Below are 20440 nucleotides of genomic sequence, written 5' to 3' on the forward strand. Positions count from 1 at the left end.
TTGCCTTCTAACAGTATTCTATCTCATCATGGCCTTATAGCCAAGCAATCATCAATCTTCTAAGCACATTCAAAAAAGTATAAAATAGTTGTGTTATGTAGAATAGGATCAAAAGTAGTCTCATCTGTATCAAAAGCTGTGTATATAATAGCTGTGTAAAACTTCTTAAAGAAATAGCATAAAAAATAACTTCTAGAAAAACTTCTTGCTAACATCTTAACGGAACTTAATGCTGAAAAATTAATAAAGTAAGTCATCAGGCTATTAAAGGGACCCCAAGCAGTAAAAAATAAATGGAATCGCTACTTACCTGGGTGTTTCTCCAGCCCACCGTAGGTCGGGAAGTCCCGCGGCGTCCTCCTGGCTCCTCTCCTGGTCCCACTGCCACATATAGCACCGGCTAATAAGATGTAAGGATCCGCACCATCTAAAATCAGCAATTTTATTAAGACTTCTTAAAATCCATAGCAGGTATTGGTAAGTGTGTGCCGGGTCACCATGACGCACGGCGTTTCTGAGTATAGCTCTTTCTTCAGATGGTACAAGCAACACACTCTAACATCTACTCGATTAAACCTCCTATATAAAGCAAACTGGAGGACCTGATGGAAAACTGCTAAGGCTTCAACATTTGCATATATGCATATTCATAAATCCTCGTTGTGCAATGCTATCTCCACATGTCATGAATAATATATATATATATATAAATATAGATATAACATACAACATCAAAGTGCTCACAAGAGGGGATGAGTGAGCCATGATCATGCGTTAGCACTCAGACCTTTATCTCTAATGTAAACATCAGAGCGTCTCGTCTTTCACTGTGCAACTCTCGATAGCGCGGTGTCAGCCAATCGGCATAAAGCCGACACCACACGCTCATCTCAGACACTCCGCCTCCTTGCCGCCAACCAATCCAATGCGTGCCTACAACGTCCGCTTGTGGACTTAGAAGGACGCGTATAGCGGTCCCACCCCCGGAACTCCGCTAGCCAATAAGAATCAGAGCGAAGACGTCCGCTCCAAAACTAAAAGTGTTGCCATAGAGACATATACGCTCACAACGGAGCGACCAATCACCACATGAGCGACAACGTCCGCTCAAGAGCTAGGCGGCAGTTAAAAAACGGGGGAAGCAGCGCATCACCAGCAGTTTCTGTAAACACATGTCATATGAAAAAGATCTCATCACTCAACTTCCCTGCTAAAGACATGTAAATAACATTTTCTAAACATCTTAAGCATTTTAAACTACATTTTAACCAGTATGTCCCGACCGGCCAGTTCCGCAATCAAACTACAATCAAAATTCAAATTAATCATAATTTTATATTAGAATCTAGATCGCAAAAACGGCCTGCCAGGACATCCATGCATAATTAGCAAATATCAAATAGCCTCAACATAATCCTCTAGGTCAACATACATGTCAGGTCATACTCTCTATTAAGTCCCTTAGGTTCCAAAGTTTCCAACTTTTTTATCCAATAATTCTCTCTCCTCAATAATTGTTTTTTACTTATTGAAATGCCCATGTGGAATTGGATATGTGGGACAAACTACCCAGGCCCTTAAGGATAGATTGGCATCACATAAATCTACAATTAGGAACAAGAACCTAGAATTAGCTGTCTCACATCATTTCACTACCCATAACCATGGTCTGTCACAATTACGGGTTCAAGTGTTGGAGGGGGTCCCTGTATTGAGGAGAGGAGGTGATAGATTGAAACAATTATTGAGGAGAGAGAATTATTGGATAAAAAAGTTGGAAACTTTGGACACGGGTGTCGGGCTGCCGTTTCGCGTCATCACGCCGGCCACAATGCGTCATCATGGCGGCTGCCGTGACAGTACTGCGCATGCACAGTTAAACCACGCATGCGCAGCAGTGTCACGCTGGCCGCCATCATGACGCGAAGCGGCCGGCGGCAGGCTAGTGCAAATTATGAGCTTTCAGCTCTTACTTTTATAGTGATTGCATGCAATATGGCTGCCTAATTTGGAATTTCCCTAAATCCCAGTTTCTGATTGGCTGAAACTTCCGTGCGTCAATACTTTATCTTGTACTTGTAAACCTTAGCCTGTTTAAAAACAGGCTCTAGGTCTTTGTCTTACCGCTGCCACCGCCGCTGCCAGTCAGTGCTCATGCACGCGCGCACCCATCGTGCGCACACGCACATGTTCGCCTCGCACGCCCACCTGCCTGGCTCCCTGGTCCCATCCTCCTGTCCCAACAGCTGTCCATACTGCGCACATGCGCTGTAGCAAAAATACAGACACAGGGACAGCTGGACGCAGCAACACAGGGGTTTTATTATTTAGGATTGAATACCTAAGTCATAATATTTTTGTTTATAAATTCTTTAATTATCTTAACTGAGAATCTACGTAGGTTTGCAATGTTTACATATACTGCCATTTGCTTATCAAGTCATTTGTGATGCAGTAATTAAAAATGGACGTCACCAGCCATCTTGTCTGCTCATTTGACCTATTTGCCCCAGACATTGGGACTTTTAAACATTAAATAATGTCATTCATAACGCATTTCTGATAATGTATCCATCTGCTAATTAGTTTGGAATGTGTCTGTTCTTTTACAAAAATAATATAGTAATTTAATGCTTATGGAAGCATATAGGACTTCCCCCAATATGCTTATTTAAATATAAAGCTTATTGTATAATTCTTCTTAAAACAATTAATCATGCAAGATATAATTGCATGTTAAAACTTAATAATTTAAAATAATTTTCTATATTTTTGTCTTTCTTTTAATAAATAAATGTAATAATTTCAACCGGCAGATGTCACTATTTAATCATTTTTACATAATTGGGAAAACCCCTTATTTTTGTTTTGTTTTGTTAAGGCCTATTCCCAAAACATAGCATGTGTTATCAGCTATCAGTGTTCAGCTACTGAAAAGTAAAAAGAACATATAAACAATCTTCTAGTTTCAAAATTAAAACAATCTTATGAAAGTTTCACTGTCTCAAATGAACATTTTCATTAGTTAAAAAGTCACAGAGTAATATTTAAAGTGGTACCCTAACACCACAGTTTACACTGAATTATGCATATACATATGACAGCTTTTCCTGCATAAATAAACCGCTAAAATTCTGACATCCCCCTTTGCAGGAAAATGATGGCGGATGATTAGCGGTCTCCGTTGTTCTTATATTTCTCCTAAAGAAAAAAAAAATCTATAATCACAATTAAAAGTAATGGAATCTTTCATTCATGCAAAATCTTGCTCATTAAGTGGCATTGTCAGATTGACAATAGATTCAGTAGTAAAATTAATATCTTCTCCAATAAACATAATTTTCTGGTCTGGGTTTGGCTATAGTCTTTGTATATGACATACGTATGGATTCACCCTTGAATCTGTATTTTCTATCACTGTAGGGAAATTCTAGGCAATATTTGTTACCCATTTTAAGTCATGTGGTAAAATTTTAAATTTCAAAATGTATAAACAGGAATTATACCGTTCATGTGTCCCCTAAATACTTTTGAAGCACAATGCATTCAAAGTTTTATTGTTAGCTTACAATAGGTTAATTAGTTACTTGGTTAGTATCATGTATTAACCACTTAACGACCGCCCCCAGCCGATGGGCGGCGGCAAAGTCCGGGCCCAAACGACCGCAATACGCCCATCGGCGGGGGCGGCATCAGCGGTGGCTGTGCGGCGATCGCGTCATCAATGACGCGATCGCCGCCGGCAATAGGCTCCGCCCACTCTGCACGGAAACCCGCCGGCCAATTAGCAGCGCCGGCGGGTTTCAAATGCGGCGATCCGGCCAATCAGAGGAGTATAATACACTTTGTTATTGTAACAAAGTGTATTATACTGGCTGCCTCCTCCGCTGATGGTCACTCGTCGTGCGACCATCAGAGAGGACGGCAGCCCTTACTGTGAGCATATCAACACCCGTTTTTACCCACACAGACCACCCGATCGCCCACCCCAGCCCTCAGAACCCCCCCTGCTCACCCCAGCACACCACATTTTGCACCCAAGCACCCCCATAAAACCCATCAATCACTCCCTGTCACTATCTAGGGACGCTATCCCCTAGGTTAGGTCCCTAACTGCCCCCTAGGGTCCCCTGATCACCCCCCCTACCCTCAGATCCCCCCCAGACCCCCCTCCCAGACCACCCCCCTGTATAGTGTATACAGCTATATAGCTGCCTTACCCACTGATCACCTGTCTATCACCCATCTATCACCTGTCTATCACCCCTTGTCACCACCACCCATCAGCGCAGACCCTAAACTGTCCCTTGGGGGCACCTGATCACCCACCCAGACCCTCAGATTGCCCTCAGACCCCCCCCTCCTGATAACCTCCCCAGTGCATTGTTTACATCTATTCTCCCCTGTAATCCCTCACTGATCTCCTATCGTCACCCCCTGTGTCTGCCACCCACCAGATCAGGACCCAGTCTGCCCCGTGCGGGCACCTAATCAACCCCCCACACCCTTAGATCGCCCTCAGCCCCCCCCCCCCCCCCCAATCACCTTCCCAGTGCATTGTATTTGATTGTGCTGCAATTGTATTTGATTGTGCTGACATTCAATTTCATTGTGCTGACATTCAATTTCATTGTGCTGTAATTGTATTTGATTGTCCCGTGATTTTTTTGATTGTCCCGTGATTGCCCTTTGATTGGCCTGTGATCGTCTTTGATTGTCCCGTGATCGGCTTTGATTGTCCCGTGATCGGCTTTGATTGTCCCGTGATCGGCTTTGATTGCCCTGTGATTGCCCTGTGATTGGCCTGTGATCGGCTTTGATTGTGTCGTGATTGGTTTGATTGCCCTGTGATTGGCCTGTGATTGGCCTGTGATTTGCTTTGATTGGCCTGTGATCGGCTTTGATTGTGTCGTGATTGGTTTGATTGCCCTGTGATTGACTTTGATTGTCCCGGGAATTGAGTGCCCTGTGATTGGCCTGCGATTGCCCTGTGATTGCCTTTGATTGTCCTGTGATTGTTTCTGATTGCCTCCGATTCCCCACTCGCCACCACCCCCCTGTCACTATCCAAGTGATCTAAAAACAGTGAAAACTGTCACTTTTTTAGTATCACTAGTGTTAGCAGTTAGGCCAGTTAGCTAGGCCCCTTTGTAAGTGTCAGTTAGTGCTCAGCCCACTGCACCACAGTCACTAATTAGCGTCATCACTGTCGCTAATCAACATTGGTACTATATAGTATCTGTAAGTGATCATTACTGTTCGCAGTCAGATCTATTAGGGTCACTAGGATCCACAAAAAAAAACGCAGTGTTTGCCCGATCAGGCCTGATCGTTCGCCTGCACTTGCGTTCAGCCCGCCCCACCGCAGTGACAGAATTTTTTTTCTGATCACTGCAAAAAACACTGTACAATAGCTGTGGCACTGTAAACCTCAGTTTTGATTTATTTTTTTTATCAAAACTCAGTGAGCACAGCTTTCTACCTCTCAAATACTCCCTTTTGCTAGGTAGGTGCTCTTTTTTCTGCGTAGTCTCAGAGGAATACCCCCTAAATTTAGCAGCCCACCATGGCAAGAAAGGGGTATTCCGATGATGAGGTTCTCAGGTACATGGCCCAGTCGGATGAGGACGATTGGGACGCCTCATTCGACGAATCTTCCGGGTCAGAGTTTGAACCTGAATTGAGCAGTGGCTCACTGACCGATAGTGATGACGAGGTTGAGGTCCCGGCTAAAGCTAGGCGTACCACACCCCATGTTGTTGGACCGCAGGTGGCGCAGGATCAGCCTCAAGGGCAGCAGAGTGGTGTTCGTGCTGGTCTGAGATTTCATAGTGGGGCAGGCACCAGCAGCACAACATCTCCTGGACCTAGCACCAGTACTTCCGTAGACCCTGGTGAAGTGGCGAGCACCAGCATGGAAGTTGAAACTGGTTCGGTGGCACGTGCAGTAAGATCCCAGTCGCAGCCACCAAGAAGACGGGCCCGTACTACCCCTAATTTACCAGAGGTGCTGGCAAACCCAAATTGGCAATCCCCTGATTCCGCCGCACCCGTACTTCCCCCTTTCACCGCCCAGTCTGGAGTCCAGGTGGAGACAGATAATCTAGGATCGGCCCTAGACTTTTTCTATCTGTTCTTCACCCAGGATCTCTTGGACTTAATTGTGGCAGAGACCAACCGTAAGGCCACACAATATATAACCGCCAATCCAGAAAAGTACCTTGCCCAGCCTTTTCGGTGGAAACCAGTCCAAGTTTCCGAAATGAAAATTTTTTTGGGCCTTCTCCTTCACACGGGACTAGTAAAGCAGAATGTGTTGCGGTCTTATTGGTCTACGGACCCAGCACATCATGTTCCCCTGTACTCTGCTGCCATGTCCAGGACACGATTTGAGAACATCCTGAGCTTCCTGCACTTCAATGACAACGAAACCTGTCATCGAAGTGACCACCCTGCTTTTGACCGGCTCCACAAAATTCGACCCCTCATAGACCACCTGTCATCCAGATTTGCAGATGCTTATACCCCTGACCAGGACATCTGCGTAGACGAGTCCCTCATACGCTTTACCGGGCGCCTTCGCATCAAACAGTACATCCCAAACAAGCGCGCCCGGTATGGGGTGAAACTGTATAAGCTCTGTGAAAGGGCCACAGGCTATACATCTTATTTTAGGGTCTATGAGGGAAAAGACTCAAAATTGGAGCCGGTCGGATGCCCTGACTACCTGGGGAGCAGTGGAAAGGTTGTGTGGGACTTGGTGTCACCCTTGTTCCAGAAGGGGTACCATCTTTTTGTGGACAATTATTACACAAGTGTGGCCCTCTTTCAGCACTTAAAAATAGAAAAAATCCGATGCTGTGGCACCGTGCGGCCTAGTCGCCGGGGCTTCCCCCAACGGCTCATTACCACCAAACTTCAACGGGGGCAGAGGGCCGCCTTGTGTGCTGACGACCTGCTCGCGGTGAAATGGAAGGACAAGAGGGAGGTTTACTTCCTGTCCACCATTCACGCAGACACGACAGTTGAAATTCAACGGCGAACTAAGGTCATTGAAAAACCCCTTGTCGTCCACGAGTATAATACTAACATGGGAGGGGTGGACTTCAATGACCAGAGGTTAGCGCCCTATTTAGTTGCTCGAAAAACAAGACGCTGGTATAAAAAAGTGTCTTTTTACCTCATTCAATTGGCAATTTACAACAGCTTTGTTCTCTACAGTAAGGCTGGGAGAACTGGCTCGTTTATTCAATTTAATAAACAGATCGTGATGGAACTCCTGTATCCAGGAGGTGCCGTGGCCCAACCCCAAGATGCAACTAGCCGGCTACATGGAAGGCATTACGCCTATCCAATTCCGACTACCCCAGGTCAACGAATCCGAAGAAAACGCTGTCGTGTCTGCAGCAGGGCTGGAATAAGGCGTGACACCACTGTTTATTGTCCCACCTGTCCTGACCAGCCTGGCCTATGCCTAGGGGAGTGTTTTGAGAGGTACCACGAGCAGGTACACTATTAGAGAATAGGGAACTCCACACACAGCGGTAGGCACACAAGGGTCTCTCAGTGCTATTTCACACTGCTGCGATGCGTTAGGGCAAAATGCCTAGCAAAAGTCACACTTTGCGGTCCCCCCCTACGCCGGAAGTGCTTGACTTAACGCTAGTGCATGCCTACGTTACTGCGTGGCTTCTGTGGCAATATCGATCGGCGCGGAAGTCATGTTAGTCTATGGCGACGCAGTTCATTACTAGGCCGAATGCTACTCTTGTGGTATTGCCTGAAGGTCTGTTTTGGACGATACGGTGCGGCGGGCTCGACCCACCGGATATGTCAATATGCAGTGTGAAACCAAACATCGGGTTTCCAGAGACCCTAATACACAGGGCTGCCAGAAACCTCTCCTTTCACTTGGGACAAATTGCGGAATGTATTTCGCCACAACTCTGTGCGATTTGCACTTCGCACATTGTTCCATGGGGGAGGAGAGGTTTGTCCTCGGGAGGTAAGTTAAAAAAAAACAAAAAACAGGTAAGCAAAGAAGTTAATGTTTGGTTTGCAATGTTAAGTTTTTTATTAAAAAAGTTCAAAGGTTATTAATGTTAATGAAGTAATTGCTTTGCTGCTTGCTTGTTTTTTGGGGGTTTTTTTCTCTTTTTCCATCCAATAACCTTCCAGGTGGACCGAGCGAACGACTAACCAGCTGCAGTACTGATGGTGCATCCTGACAGAACGTTGCGCGTCTGTCAGCTTACACACAAGTCGGTGCATGCAGCGCTGCAGGACGAGATTTCTCCTCCGCAGTCAAAAAGATACGTTTGCCGAGGCATATGGGCCGAGGAGTGGTGTTGGGGATTCATATGCTTTGGCAAACACTTTGTATCAAAAAAGAACTCTGGCAATGATTTGTTCATCCACATCGATCGGTGTGAATGGATAAATCAGGTTTGCCAGGGCATACGAGCTGGTGGGTTTGGATTTTTGGGGCGGCAGCTCCTATGTCCTGGCAGACGCCTTCCCCTCCTTTTTGTATTGTTTTGTCTTTTTTTCTATCCAGACCGACCAATCAGCTGCAGCACTGATGGTGCATCCTGACAGAACATTGCGCGTCTGTCAGCTTACACACAAGTCGGTGCATGTAGCGCTGCAGGACGAGATTTCTCCTCCGCAGTCAAAAAGATACGTTTGCCGAGGCATATGGGCCGAGGAGTGGTGTTGGGGATTCATATGCTTTGGCAAACACTTTGTATCAAAAAAGAACTCTGGCAATGATTTGTTCATCCACATCGATCAGTGTGAATGGATAAATCAGGTTTGCCAGGGCATACGAGCTGGTGGGTTTGGATTTTTGGGGCGGCAGCTCCTATGTCCTGGCAGACGCCTTCCTCCTCTTTTTTTTTTTTCAAAATTTTTTGGCATCCACATTGATTGATTGTTTGACGTTCATTTTTCCTTTCAGCCCACAGTGCATTACCCTTATGCCCAATATAAGGAGTATAGCAGAAACTCCTAATACTGGCCATACATGTAATGATTGCAGAGACCCTAAAATGCCAGGACAGACCCCACGAATGATGCCATTTTGGAAAGAGGACACCCCAAAGTATTCCGTGAGGTGCATGGTGAGTTCATAGAATGTTTTATTTTTTTGTCACAAGTTAGCAGAAATTGTGGTTTTGTGTTTTTGTTTTTTTTTTCACAAAATGTCATTTTCCGCTAACTTGTGACAAAAAATAAAATTTTCTATGAACTCACCATGGCCCTCATGGAATACCTTAGCGTGTATTCTTTCCAAAATGGGGTCATTTGTGGGGTTTGTTAACTGTCCTGGCAAGTGGGCGGTGTGCTAAATTTTGAGCACCCCTGTAAAGCCTAAAGGTACTCATTGGACTCTGGGCCCCTTAGCGCAGTTAGGGTGCAAAAAAGTGCCACACATGTGGTATCGCCGTACTCGGGAGAAGTAGTATAATGTGTTTTGGGGTGTATTTTTACACATACCTATGCTGGGTGGGAGAAATACCTCTGTAAATGACAATCTTTTGATTTTTTTACACACAATTGTCCATTTACAGAGTTATTTCTCCCACCCAGCATGGGTATGTGTAAAAATACACCCCAAAACACATTGTACTACTTCTCCCGAGTACGGCGATACCACATGTGTGGCACTTTTTTGCACCCTAACTGCGCTAAAGGGCCCAAAGTCCAATGAGTACCTTTAGGATTTCACAGGTAATTTTGCGGAATTTGATTTCCAGACTACTCCTCACGGTTTAGGGCCCCTAAAATGCCAGGGCAGTATAGGAACCCCACAAATGACCCCATTTTAGAAAGAAGACACCCCAAGATATTCAGTTAGGAGTATGGGGAATTCATAGAAGATTTTATTTTTTTGTCACAAGTTAGCAGAAATTGATTTTAATTGTTTTTTTCCACAAAGTGTCATGTTCCGCTAACTTGTGACAAAAAATAAAATCTTCTATGAACTCACCATACTCCTAACGGAATACCTTGGGGTGTCTTCTTTCTAAAATGGGGTCATTTGTGGGGTTCCTATACTGCCCTGGCATTCTAGGGGCCCTAAACCGTGAGGAGTAGTCTTGAAACCAAATGTCGCAAAATGACCTGTGAAATCCTAAAGGTACTCATTGGACTTTGGGCCCTTTAGCGCAGTTAGGGTGCAAAAAAGTGCCACACATGTGGTATTGCCGTACTCGGGAGAAGTAGTATAATGTGTTTTGTGGTGTATTTTTACACATACCCATGCTGGGTGGGAGAAATACCTCTGTAAATGACAATCTTTTGATTTTTTTACACACGATTGTCCATTTACAGAGTTATTTCTCCCACCCAGCATGGGTATGTGTAAAAATACACCCCAAAACACATTATACTACTTCTCCCGAGTACGGCAATACCACATGTGTGGCACTTTTTTGCACCCTAATTGCGCTAAAGGGCCCAAAGTCCAATGAGTACCTTTAGGATTTCACAGGTCATTTTGCGGAATTTGATTTCCAGACTACTCCTCACGGTTTAGGGCCCCTAAAATGCCAGGGCAGTATAGGAACCCCACAAATGACCCCATTTTAGAAAGAAGACACCCCAAGGTATTCAGTTAGGAGTATGGGGAATTCATAGAAGATTTTATTTTTTTGTCACAAGTTAGCAGAAATTGATTTTAATTGTTTTTTTCCACAAAGTGTCATGTTCCGCTAACTTGTGACAAAAAATAAAATCTTCTATGAACTCACCATACTCCTAACGGAATACCTTGGGGTGTCTTCTTTCTAAAATGGGGTCATTTGTGGGGTTCCTATACTGCCCTGGCATTCTAGGGGCCCTAAACCGTGAGGAGTAGTCTTGAAACCAAATGTCGCAAAATGACCTGTGAAATCCTAAAGGTACTCATTGGACTTTGGGCCCTTTAGCGCAGTTAGGGTGCAAAAAAGTGCCACACATGTGGTATTGCCGTACTCAGGAGAAGTAGTATAATGTGTTTTGTGGTGTATTTTTACACATACCCATGCTGGGTGGGAGAAATACCTCTGTAAATGACAATCTTTTGATTTTTTTACACACGATTGTCCATTTACAGAGTTATTTCTCCCACCCAGCATGGGTATGTGTAAAAATACACCCCAAAACACATTATACTACTTCTCCCGAGTACGGCAATACCACATGTGTGGCACTTTTTTGCACCCTAACTGCGCTAAAGGGCCCAAAGTCCAATGAGTACCTTTAGGATTTCACAGGTCATTTTGCGGAATTTGATTTCCAGACTACTCCTCGCGGTTTAGGGCCCCTAAAATGCCAGGGCAGTATAGGAACCCCACAAATGACCCCATTTTAGAAAGAAGACACCCCAAGGTATTCAGTTAGGAGTATGGGAAGTTCATAGAAGATTTTATTTTTTTGTCACAAGTTAGCGGAAATTGATTTTAATTGTTTTTTCCCACAAAGTGTCATGTTCCGCTAACTTGTGACAAAAAATAAAATCTTCTATGAACTCACCATACTCCTAACGGAATACCTTGGGGTGTCTTCTTTCTAAAATGGGGTCATTTGTGGGGTTCCTATACTGCCCTGGCATTTTAGGGGCCCTAAACCGTGAGGAGTAGTCTGAAAATCAAATTCCGCAAAATGACCTGTGAAATCCTAAAGGTACTCATTGGACTTTGGGCCCTTTACCGCAGTTAGGGTGCAAAAAAGTGCCACACATGTGGTATTGCCGTACTCGGGAGAAGTAGTATAATGTGTTTTGGGGTGTATTTTTACACATACCCATGCTGGGTGGGAGAAATAACTCTGTAAATGGACAATCGTGTGTAAAAAAATCAAAAGATTGTCATTTACAGAGGTATTTCTCCCACCCAGCATGGGTATGTGTAAAAATACACCCCAAAACACATTATACTACTTCTCCCGAGTACGGCAATACCACATGTGTGGCACTTTTTTGCACCCTAACTGCGCTAAAGGGCCCAAAGTCCAATGAGTACCTTTAGGATTTCACAGGTCATTTTGCGGAATTTGATTTCCAGACTACTCCTCACGGTTTAGGGCCCCTAAAATGCCAGGGCAGTATAGGAACCCCACAAATGACCCCATTTTAGAAAGAAGACACCCCAAGGTATTCAGTTAGGAGTATGGGGAATTCATAGAAGATTTTATTTTTTTGTCACAAGTTAGCGGAAATTGATTTTAATTGTTTTTTTCCACAAAGTGTCATGTTCCGCTAACTTGTGACAAAAAATAAAATCTTCTATGAACTCACCATACTCCTAACGGAATACCTTGGGGTGTCTTCTTTCTAAAATGGGGTCATTTGTGGGGTTCCTATACTGCCCTGGCATTTTAGGGGCCCTAAACCGTGAGGAGTAGTCTTGAAACCAAATGTCGCAAAATGACCTGTGAAATCCTAAAGGTACTCATTGGACTTTGGGCCCCTTAGCGCAGTTAGGGTGCAAAAAAGTGCCACACATGTGGTATCGCCGTACTCGGGAGAAGTAGTATAATGTGTTTTGTGGTGTATTTTTACACATACCCATGCTGGGTGGGAGAAATAACTCTGTAAATGGACAATTGTGTGTAAAAAAAATTAAAAAATTGTCATTTACAGAGATATTTCTCCCACCCAGCATGGGTATGTGTAAAAATACACCCCAAAACACATTATACTACTTCTCCTGAGTACGGCAATACCACATGTGTGGCACTTTTTTGCAGCCTAACTGCGCTAAGGGGTCCAAAGTCCAATGAGCACCTTTAGGCTTTACAGGGGTGCTTACAATTTAGCACCCCCAAAATGTCAGGACAGTTAACACACCCCACAAATGACCCCATTTTGAAAAGTAGACCCTTCAAGGTATTCAGAGAGGGGCATGGTGAGTCCGTGGCAGATTTCATTTTTTTTTGTCGCAAGTTAGAAGAAATGGAAACTTTTTTTTTTTTATTTTTTTGTCACAAAATGTCATTTTCCACTTACTTGTGACAAAAAATAATATCTTCTATGAACTCACTATGCCTCTCAGTGAATACTTTGGGATGTCTTCTTTCCAAAATGGGGTCATTTGGGGGGTATTTATACTATCCTGGAATTCTAGCCCCTCATGAAACATGACAGGGGGTCAGAAAAGTCATAGATGCTTGAAAATGGGAAAATTCACTTTTTGCACCATAGTTTGTAAACGCTATAACTTTTACCCAAACCAATAAATATACACTGAATGGGTTTTTTTTTATCCAAAACATGTTTGTCCACATTTTTCGCGCTGTATGTATACAGAAATTTTACTTTATTTGAAAAATGTCAGCACAGAAAGTGAAAAAAATCATTTTTTTGCCAAAATTCATGTCTTTTTTGATGAATATAATAAAAAGTAAAAATCGCAGGAGCAATCAAATAGCAGCAAAAGAAAGCTTTATTAGTGACAAGAAAAGGAGGTAAAATTCATTTAGGTGGTAGGTTGTATGAGCGAGCAATAAACCGTGAAAGCTGCAGTGGTCTGAATGGAGAAAAAGGCTCTGGTCCTTAAGGGGCGAAAAGACTGTGGTCCTGAAGTGGTTAATACAGTTAATTACATCTTTCTTACACCACAAGGTTTTTTTTTCACAAATGGTATGTAGTAGAACAAAGTATGTGCAGTTTGCCAGCAGAATCCCATAAAGTAATGTCATCTTTCCATTTAATTGTAGATATTATATTAAAGCGGTTTAAAACTCTGACAAAATGTTCAACAAAAATGTGTTTTTGTTTTCCTACTTTTTATAACCCATACAATTATCATTTTTGCTTTTGTGCACAAGTATTATTATTCATTTCGTTCAGTTAATTTATTTTTAAAGGTTCTGGTGCATTTTATTCATAACTGTTGTAATTCTGTTGTGAATGCAGCCACCAGTGATTTCTGACCTGTGTTTCACCCCAGGACTCATCAGCTGAAGTCTTGCACCACCAGAGAATGTTTACATAAATGTATCAAGTAAAGAATGTGTACACAAGATAAGCTTAACAGCAGTTGGGATGCGGGTTCTCCCTGCAGAAGAAAGAGTCAGTCCTGTGACATAACCCTTTGAATGCTGTTTTACTAAAAAAAAAACATTGTGTTAGTATATTATATGCTGTAAATAATCTTTTAGAGCAAAGAAGAATTCTGGGTTATATTCCGCTTTGAAAGTGTAAGTGCTGAAAAGTTCTTTAGCAATTCAAATTGCAAGCTAGCTAGTTGCAGTAGCTGTTTTCAAATATGTTCTCAATAAAGCATATGTATTAACATCACATTGTTGAAGTTGCTTCTCCACTGTTTTCAGTATTTTGGAGTAATTCTCTGGAATTGATCAGTATCTTTCCCACGAATTTAAAAGTCTTTTGAAACTTATGTTGTAGACTGTGCGCATTCTTGTATGTAAGTCTTGACATGTTTATTTTATAATGTTATAGATTATTCTGTAGATTAAGTTCGATGTATGGTTGTTTTCTTGTTAAGCACAGTCTCTTCTCACGACAATACTTAATGGTGCTTGATCTTGGATATGTCATTTGTAGATTTTCTCTCTGATTAGAGTAGTACTCCGCACCAATCATTCATTAGTATTGGAATCAGTTGTCATTCAGAATTTTCTTTTCTGCAAACTTCTTAAACAGGTATCATATGGTTCAGATAGCTTTCATTGAAATCGCTGTAATTCTTGTATATAAAGTTACAACATGCAGTTCTAACTGTAGCTCAATAGGATCCCTCCTTATGCAGCTTTGAAGTAATCTAGTACCGGTCCAGTTTTTTACTAGCAGTTAAATCTGCCACTTTAACACATTATTGACAGTTCAGGTTGTTTAGAACATTTCATTTGTAATATCAAATAGTCCCGCAAATAACTCTATATTTGAGTTGACTATGGCTGGTCATTTTGCATCTATAGGTCCAGTGTACATGCCAGTCTTTGCATACCATGGCACTTGAAGGAGTTTCACTCTCTTAGTTTCTTCAGTACTTCTCTTGTACATACACGGATTAGGTATTTAATTTATATTTGAGTTGTTCTTGCTCTTCAAGTCATGTAGCGGGTTTCCTCTAGTCTAGTTATGGTCCATCTTCCTTTTCCACCATCAGGCAATGACTTGTATGCTAGAAATTTCATTTGTCCCAGGAAGCTTTCTTGAAACTTGAAAAGGATAGGTAACAACGGTTATCTGCAAGTTGTATTATTAAACAGAACTTTGTATTGTTTTCATTATCAGTCGGGTTGCAAGTTAACACAGTTCCCATTCACTATGCAGAGCTATGTGCAGATTTATGATTGTCCCTTGCTGATCATATCTTCTCATTATTTAGGATATTTTTAATCTCTCTTGGAATACAAACAAATGTTAGACTGTCCTTTATTCTTGTGAATTGGAGTTTCTCTTTCAATTGTCCACGAAGGAGCATAAATCTAAGTTGTCATTTACAGTCCTTGTATTGCATAGTTGAATGGTTTTTGAAGAATATTTTCCTTATCTTCATGTGAGCAGCACAGTGGTGTGGTGGTTAGTGCTCTTGTCTTGCAGCACTGGGACCTCAGTTCAAATCCCAGTCAGGTTAACATCTACAAGGAGTTTGTATGTTCTCACCATGTCTATGTGGGTTTCCTCCGGGCACTCTGGCTTCCAACTCTTCAAATAATACTGGAATGGCTAGGTAGGACATCATCTTCAAGGATAAAGGCTGTATGAGCAAATCCAGCAGTCAATCTTGTTCAGGCGCTGGCCATACTGTTGATGCATTAATTTTAATTTATTTTGAAGTCTTCCTTGTCAGTTGTGAAGTTCAGCTTTTGTAGTCATTAACCTCCTGAGCGATAATCCCGAGCTGAGCTCGGGGTATATCGCGCAGGAGGATTTCTCAGGCCCTGGTGGGCCGATTTGCATAATTTTTTTTTGTTACACGCAGCTAGCACTTTGCTAGCTGCGTGTAACTTCCGATCGCCGCCGCTCGCCGCCGATCCGCCGCCGCTCGCCGGGCCGCGCAGCCCCCCCCCTCCCCGACCCCTTGCGCAGCCTGGCCAATCAGGCCAGGCAGCGCTGAGGGGTGGATCGGGACTCCCTCTGACGTCACGACGTCCAAGACGTCGGTGATGTCATCCCGCCCCGTCGCCATGGCGACCGGGGAAGCCCAGCAGGAAATCCCGTTCTGAACGGGATTTCCTGCTTACTCTGATCGCCGAAGGCGATCGGAGTGGGTGGGGGGATGCCGCTGCGCTGCGGCTATCATGTAGCGAGCCCTGGGCTCGCTACATGATTTAAAAAACAAAAAATTTAAAAAAATAGTGCTGCGCGACCTCCTGGGCGATATAATTGTATCGCCCAGAGGGTTAAATGTATCAGGTACAGCAAACACCATTGTGGTGGTATTTTTTGCTGATAATTGCTATTGTTCTCAGCACCTATGAGAAAAAAATAAAAAGGAAGAGGAGAGAAGGGGAAAACACAAAAAAGTAATATGCAACATTCTGGTGAATTTTCAGCATAAAAAACTAACTAAGTACTACCTTCCCACTTGTGGTTAAAAAAGAAAAATATATTGTGATGCTATATGGTGCTGGGTGCATTCTTACTAGTTTGCTCTAGTGTTCAAACTTATAACAGCAGGTTCACTCTCTTCTTGCTTATGCCTTTTCTTAAGTTCATCTTAGTTTGTCTTGTAAAAATCAAAGTAGTATTATCCATTTTCTGTAAAAGTTGAGATAAGTCTTCCCTTGGAATATTGTTCATTTTCTTCTTCTGAAATAAAAAACTTTCATGTTTAAGCTGTGTACCAGACTCCATTAACAGCATATCATACATGTCTTCATTTGTGGCATTATGTGTGTCATGGCTTTTTCATAGCTTGACATCAGTAAGTCCTTGTCCATTTACAAAAACATTTTCTCTTGTTATCTGTTCATCACTTTAGTAAACTGTTGTTAGGGCCGAGTTAAGCCACACGGGGACCCCAGGGCAATAGTAACTTGTGGGCCCTCTACCTCCCCCCCCAGCAAAGTAATCCCCAAAGCCAGCTGCTGCCCCTCGAGGTCTCCCACCAACTGCTCCCATGGCCAGCGCACATTGTGCAGCTCAGCTGCCTTGTAATAACTTACCTGTCCCTGCTGCTCCATCCCGTGCTTTGTCTTCAGCCCCGCTGCTTGTGTCTTCTCCATCCGGCATGTGTTATCTTACCTAATGATCTTCAAGTGTCCCTGTGTCCTGTCCGTGTGTCAGTGCTTTTGCGCTACTGCGCATGTCCTGCACTGACACATCTGTTGGGACAGGACGAAGGACGGGCTAGAAGGCGGAGTGGGCGGCTGGGCGGGTACATGTGTGCGCTTGCGGTGGGGGCACGCGTGCGCACTGACTGACTGGCGGCGGTGGTGGCAGGCCGGACCGAGACCTAGAGCCCTTTTTTAAACATGCTTAGGTCAACTAATGTGTAAATGAAATGCGCAGGGTATATAGAAACAAGCAGCAGGCTGAAGAGGGAGCACAGGATGAAGCCGCTGCAGGGACAGGTGAGTTATTACAAGGCAGCTGAGCAGGGGTGTAACTACAATACATCAGACACCTCTGATGCCTAATGTAAAGCAGAGTCTGAACCTCTTGGAGCAAAACAGATATACCAGCAGAGTCAATCAGGAAACTTATTAAAATAATGTCACCTAAGACTGTCCCACAAAGCTATGCCCTGCTCCAATGTACCTAGAAGCTATTCAGGCAACTATGCATTATATAAAATACCTGCACATATACAGAATATACACACACTGTACACACACACCACACACGCAGAAACACTGTATACACACACACACACACACACACACACACACACACACAAACTGTACATACACACACACACATACACACACATACATACACACACACACACACACTGTACATACACACACACACACACACACACACACACACACACACACACTGTACATACACACACATACACACACACACACTGTACACACAGACACTGCACACACATTCTGCAACCTCTGCCCAGTGCACACAGCAAACTAGATCCCCCCACTCTACTGTACATCAGGTGGGTGCACTATGGCTGCTGTCTGTATGCTGACAAGTGTCCCTGGGGAAGCTCCATCCTCAGAATACAGCAAAGTCCTGTTAGCTGTGTTAGGGGGTGTAGTTGCTCTGCCTGACATCAGATACCAGGCTCACAGGCTTGCACAGATGTTTACCAGCATTTGAGAAGCAGCTAGTAGTATGTGTGCAGCAGTCTTTGTATATAATAAAAGCAGAGCGGAGCATAGTTAAACTTTACCTGGTCCTCTTATGATACACGGCTCCTTCGCTTCCTAATCAGTTGAATGTGCTGTGCAGCCAGCCAGCCAATCACCATGCGGGAAGTGAAGCCGCATGGTGATTGGCTGGCTGCACAGCACATACAACTTATGAGGAAGTGAAGGAGCCGTGTGTCATAACAGGACCGGGTAAAGTTTAATTATCCTCCACTCTGCATTTATTATGTACAGATCACCCCTCCTCCTAGCTGCAATCTCTCATGGATCTATTAAATGCTGGTCCTGCCACTGCAACAGAGCTGCACAACATGAGGGACACGGGTAACAGTCAGGGAGACCACCAGGGAGGCCCAGCAGAGGTCAGAGGCCCTGTGGCAATTGCTCCCTTTGCCTCTATGGAAGCACCGGCCCTGAGAGGCGGTTCGCACTACACTGGAGTGGCGGAATATCTGTATGGTACGGATGTGCTGTACACTCAAGTTACCCGTGGTGGCAGTACCTGCCACATTGCTGCATCGGTGAGCAGATGTGTGTCCACTGATTGCTGCATCAGTGAGCAGATCTGCAGTGCAGGTTGGGTTTGAGTATTGCAGAAATGCAATGAAAAAACTTGGATGTCCTGGAGACAGACATTCTGCACGTCGATTGGTCCACTGCCACGTAAACCGACAGGCACGCTGCGTGCTCGTGCAAGCACACTAATACCGTCCCATTGGCCTTCTTTGGGAAAAAGCGGAGTCGGATGGGGACTACGCAGGCGCGAGCCACCTGTGCATTAGCACTGGCCCGACTGGGCCACATGCATGCACAGGGAGGCCACTCTTCAGGGTTCCCAGCACTGGGACGGGCTTAAAACGGGGCGGGAGAAGCCTCCACCTCTGAGGAAATTATCCAATAGGAATGGTCGGAAATATCTATTTCTGATTCCATGGAAGTTCTCATTTTCTGCTGATTACAGATTCTGCAAATTTCTAAGTTCCACATTCCAAGGAGTCTTTTTTTTGGTCATTTTTTGCATTCACTGATTGGCCAAATACTTCCGAGTTGACTCTGCATTCTCTGATTGGTTCAATGCCCCGAGTTCTGTGCTAAATGTAGTATTTACGCAGAAATTTGTTTTTCAATTGGAAATGCGGAAATTGCGATTCCGCGAAAATCTGTATGAGCATCACTAGTATCCAAAAAAGGCTGTAACAAAGCACACAAGTTTTTTTACAACAGTGAATATCCCTAAACTATACTTAAAGTGAACCTCCAGACTAAAAATCTATTTAGCAGCATTGAAAAGGCCTGGTGTTTCTGTAACAGTTTCACAGCATCAGAACTTTGTTTTTCTTACATAAGCCTTATTTTTAGCTGCACAAAAGCTAAGCTCTGCCCCATCAAAGAAAACTGCCCGTGCATTTTTCCCCTGATGCTGTGCAAAACATGATGGGATTTCCTATGTTGTTCTTCACGTTGCTTAGCAACTGCGAGGGGTGATCAGGACACAGGACAGTTGGAACTGTGTCTCATGCTCCCTGTCACCTTCTTTCAACCAAAAAAATGGCTGCCCTCATGAAATCAAACATTTGCCTGTTCTTTTAAAACAGGGTGGGTAAGAGATTATATTACCTATCTATTTTAATTAGCATAACTAATGTAACTTAATGACAGTATATTTGTTTAGGCTGACGTTCCTTTTTAATTCTATTGATAACTGTGACCTAACTTGAAACTTTCACTAAAAGAGGACCAACATTCACTTTTCCACACGTTGCTAACCTAAATTAGTGACCTGATTTCTTCATTGCAGCTCTGTGCTTAAAGGGAAGGTTCAGGGTGGCTCCTAAAAAAATAAAAATGCCCATCCACTTACCTGGGGCTTCCTCCAGCCGTGGGCAGCCAGGACGTGCCCTCGGCGCCGCTCCGCAGGCTCCCAGTCCCCTCCGATGGCCGACCCGACCTGGCCAGGCCGGCTGCCAGGTCGGGCTCTTCTGCGTTTCAAAATGCGCCTCACGGGGGCGCGCTGACGTCATCGGACGTCCTCCGGGCTGTACTGTGCAGGCGCAGAACTGCGCAGTCCTGGCTGCCCACGGCTGGAGGAAGCCCCAGGTAAGTGGATGGGCATCTTTATTTTTTTAGGAGCCACCCTGAACCTTCCCTTTAA

The sequence above is a fragment of the Hyperolius riggenbachi genome, chromosome 4, assembly GCF_040937935.1.
Source record: "Hyperolius riggenbachi isolate aHypRig1 chromosome 4, aHypRig1.pri, whole genome shotgun sequence".
NCBI classification, from domain to species: domain Eukaryota; kingdom Metazoa; phylum Chordata; class Amphibia; order Anura; family Hyperoliidae; genus Hyperolius; species Hyperolius riggenbachi.